We start from the raw sequence: 5,139 nt of genomic DNA, 5'->3' as shown, positions 1-5,139 counted from the left end.
ATGAGTGCTTCAAACTAACAACAGTACATAATATCCAACAAAAGATGGTCGTGCTACAGCAGCAGAATAAATGGCTCAGTCTAGATATCAGCACGAATCAAGTTGTGCATATTTGCTGTTGGCATGAACCACATCGCCGCATGTCGGGTTTGCAAAAGTCATCCATCGCATGGAAGCTTGATGCCTTTCACACACTGAAGATTATCTGGCAACAAGTTGTGTCGACGAATCTCTGGATATGGTGATTCATGAAACCCATGGTATGATGTGTAAACACAGCCCCCCTCATGAATGGAAGTTGCATAGCACGGTAATCATCGCCGGTGATATGATCAATGATTGGTTGGATGATTAGATAATTGAGCCCGAGAAACAAGGAGTGGTTGTCGAGGCTGTAAACCCGCCTCCAGTTGAATACGCCTGGCCCAACGGAGCTGAGATCTTTCTCGAACACGAAGCAACCATAGCCATCAATGTCATGAACGCCCCACGCATTGTACTGCATGTGGTTTGATGTAATGGTTTGGTCAATTTGGTACGTGTGATTGAGCATCAAATGACCACCATCAGCTGAATGAGCGATAAACCACCACCCATCGGCTGATACGATTCCAGGTCCTGGAATCATGAAGGCCAGCGCATTTGCGTCTGCTGCAACAATTCAAATTGGAGACCAAAAAGACAAAAATAAACAATCATGTTTAGAGTATGTGTGGAATTAAGATTATTATAACAGTGACACATATCATAGATAGAGAATTGCAATGTCGTGGTCATAATCATACCCCAAGTTTAAAAAATAAGCCAATGGCTTTCATATTCTAGCAATATGTCATGGTTCAAACATCATGTAACAATGAGAGGAAAACAGCTATGACAGCGCCTACTCATATTCTACCATAGCACTTACTAGTACTGTTCTCATATCAACTCTAAGCAATAACATGCATTGTTATAAAAATCTTGTAAACAAGAGTAACATATAGCAATCATGATGTTCTGCTCATAATATGTATTCTAACAATCATTAGATACCAATTGTTCTCATATCAACTCTAACAATAACATGTGTGGTCATAAAAATCTAGGAAATGAGAGGAACATATAGCAATGATGTGGTTATAGACATGCTATGTATTCTAAATTTGTAAAAAAATGAACAGGGATTCGTATTCATAAGGTAAAGATGAGATGAGATAGAACAATTACACGACGATAGATTCCACCAGTATAGGCGGCCAATCTGTGCGTCGACCGCGTAAACGATGCCATCGTGCACTATAGCATCAGACAGAAATGTTGCCTCAACAGGATTGATGATGAGCCATAACCATGTACGGCGACCGGATTCCAGATAGACTAATCCCATGTTGAACAAGGCAATGAGCTTGTAATCCATGTAGTCTTCTGATGGTGTGGGCACTTCACAGATTACAACTTTCCGCAAACAGAGGTCGAGCCAAAAGCTTGACGCGTCTCGTGCGTAGTAGGCAGGAGTGTTCGGCGGGCCGCGAGGCTCGATGGCGGCGGTATCCAACGATGGAAGGGTGATCTCTCACTGGGTGTAGATATCCACGAGATGCCACGGACTACCGGAGTGGTGGATGAGGACGATCCAGTTGGCCTTCATGCCCGCCCAGTAGTGGACGCGCATGAAGGACAGGTGGACGGGTAGTGGTAGCATGTCGAGGGGCACCATGGCAATCTCCGTAGGATCGTCAAGTTGGTGTCTAGGCCACATGCGGGGATCGGGCATCAGCAAGCAGGGTGTCTTGAAAAGAGTCGGTTGGTTGCAAACGAGTAGACGGTACAAAGACACCGAGCATGCGGCCAGACGTACGGTGCTGAGTAGGTCCATACGACTACAGATCTGCTCCAAGAGAACATCGAGGAGGGAATTCCAATCGCGGCTCTGCGTGTCAGTTGGTTCTGCCATTGGGGTTTTCGGTGCCTGCGAGCTATCAGGGAAGTGGATTCTGGCGGGCGAGTGAAGAAGCTTCTCCTCTTGTGGCCGAGCAGTGAGCGGGGGGATATGGTACGCGCGAGCTACCAAGGAAGATGGCGTGGGCGGGCGAGCAGTGAGCTGGGGTAAATGGTGTGCGGCCGACGATGGGGAAGAGAGGAGGAAGAAGAAGAGAGGAGGAAGAAGAGTGGAAGACGGGGAAGAAAGTGCATTAAATCTCAATTCTACTAGTACTACTACCAGGATATACCGTCCTTCAGAGTGTAAATAGTTACACCGATGACATGTGGGTCTACCACAAGAGGGCCCATATGTCAGTTAATGGAGGACAGAGGTGCGTAGGCGTATTTGAGGAAGCGTGCTCTACTGGCAAACATGATGGCAGTTCTGGGTAAGGCTGATTTAGTAACACTAACACGCTGGTTCAGCTTATTAATTACGTGTCCCATCTGTTGCAGCGTGTATTGTCACTTCATTGCGAAGACTGGTTGAATAGTTCTCTCTGACCGAGATGGGGAATAATGGATCGCGAGGACTTCTTTTCTACAGTATCCCTATGCCTCTACGCTCACTTCACTCATTTTGCTCCGTACCTAGTCACTTGTTGAAATCTGTAGAAAGACAAATACTCCATATTTGGGAACAGAGGGAGGCTTTTACTCCGTATTTGGGAACAGAGGAAGCTTGAAATATGAACATGTCAATGGGAGGGAGTAAGCCCCATGCATGCATGCATGCATGCATGCAACATACAACACTCACACGTACACATGGACGAACGCAACATTCACGCACCCATGCAGTACATCCTACACAGGTGAGTTAGGATGCACTTGACCCCAGGAAGGTATCTACTATCCTTCAAACCAGATGAGTGCTTCAAACTAACAACAGTACATAATATCCAACAAAAGATGGTCGTGCTACAGCAGCAGAATAAATGGCTCAGTCTAGATATCAGCACGAATCAAGTTGTGCATATTTGCTGTTGGCATGAACCACATCGCCGCATGTCGGGTTTGCAAAAGCCATCCATCGCATGGAAGCTTGATGCCTTTCACACACTGAAGATTATCTGGCAACAAGTTGTGTCGACGAATCTCTGGATATGGTGATTCATGAAACCCATGGTATGATGTGTAAACACAGTCCCCCTCGTGAATGGAAGTTGCATAGCACGGTAATCATCGCCGGTGATATGATCGATGATTGGTTGGATGATTAGATAATTGAGCCCGAGAAACAAGGAGTGGTTGTCGAGGCTGTAAACCAGCCTCCAATTGAATACGCCTGGCCCAACGGAGCTGGGATCTTTCTCGAACACGAAGCAACCATAGCCATCAATGTCATGAACGCCCCACGCATTGTACTGCATGTGGTTTGATGTAATGGTTTGGTCAATTTGGTACGTGTGATTGAGCATCAAATGACCACCGTCAGCTAAATGAGCGATAAACCACCACCCATCGGCTGATACGATTCCAGGTCCTGGAATCATGAAGGCCAGCGCATTTGCGTCTGCTGCAACAATTCAAATTGGAGACCAAAAAGACAAAAATAAACAATCATGTTCAGAGTATGTGTGGAATTAAGATTATTATAACAGTGACACATATCATAGATAGAGAATTGCAATGTCGTGGTCATAATCATACCCCAAGTTAAAAAAAAAGCCAATGGCTTTCATATTCTAGCAATATGTCATGGTTCAAACATCATGTAACAATGAGAGGAAAACAGCTATGACAGCGCCTACTCATATTCTACCATAGCACTTACTAGTACTGTTCTCATATCAACTCTAAGCAATAACATGCATTGTTATAAAAATCTTGTAAACAAGAGTAACATATAGCAATCATGATGTTCTGCTCATAATATGTATTCTAACAATCATTAGATACCAATTGTTCTCATATCAACTCTAACAATAACATGTGTGGTCATAAAAATCTAGGAAATGAGAGGAACATATAGCAATGATGTGGTTATAGACATGCTATGTATTCTAAATTTGTAAAAAAATGAACAGGGATTCGTATTCATAAGGTAAAGATGAGATGAGATAGAACAATTACACGACGATAGATTCCACCAGTATAGGCGGCCAATCTGTGCGTCGACCGCGTAAACGATGCCATCGTGCACTATAGCATCAGACAGAAATGTTGCCTCAACAGGATTGATGATGAGCCATAACCATGTACGGCGACCGGATTCCAGATAGACTAATCCCATGTTGAACAAGGCAATGAGCTTGCAATCCATGTAGTCTTCTGATGGTGTGGGCACTTCGCAGATTACAACTTTCCGCAAACAGAGGTCGAGCCAAAAGCTTGACGCGTCTCGTGCGTAGTAGGCAGGAGTGTTCGGCGGGCCGCGAGGCTCGATGGCGGCGGTATCCAACGATGGAAGGGTGATCTCTCACTGGGTGTAGATATCCACGAGATGCCACGGACTACCGGAGTGGTGGATGAGGACGATCCAGTTGGCCTTCATGCCCGCCCAGTAGTGGACGCGCATGAAGGACAGGTGGACGGGTAGTGGTAGCATGTCGAGGGGCACCATGGCAATCTCCGTAGGATCGTCAAGTTGGTGTCTAGGCCACCTGCGGGGATCGGGCATCAGCAAGCAGGGTGTCTTGAAAAGAGTCGGTCGGTTGCAAACGAGTAGACGGTACAAAGACACCGAGCATGCGGCCAGACGTACGGTGCTGAGTAGGTCCATACGACTACAGATCTGCTCCAAGAGAACATCGAGGAGGGAATTCCAATCGCGGCTCTGCGTGTCAGTTGGTTCTGCCATTGGGGTTTTCGGTGCCTGCGAGCTATCAGGGAAGTGGATTCTGGCGGGCGAGCGAAGAAGCTTCTCCTCTTGTGGCCGAGCAGTGAGCGGGGGGATATGGTACGCGCGAGCTACCAAGGAAGATGGCGTGGGCGGGCGAGCAGTGAGCTGGGGTAAATGGTGTGCGGCCGACGATGGGGAAGAGAGGAGGAAGAAGAAGAGAGGAGGAAGAAGAGTGGAAGACGGGGAAGAAAGTGCATTAAATCTCAATTCTACTAGTACTACTACCAGGATATACCGTCCTTCAGAGTGTAAATAGTTACACCGATGACATGTGGGTCTACCACAAGAGGGCCCATATGTCAGTTAATGGAGGACAGAGGTGCGTAGGC

Source organism: Triticum aestivum, chromosome 6B (assembly GCF_018294505.1).
Source record: "Triticum aestivum cultivar Chinese Spring chromosome 6B, IWGSC CS RefSeq v2.1, whole genome shotgun sequence".
Lineage (NCBI taxonomy): Eukaryota > Viridiplantae > Streptophyta > Magnoliopsida > Poales > Poaceae > Triticum > Triticum aestivum.
This window is presented reverse-complemented; position numbering follows the sequence as displayed.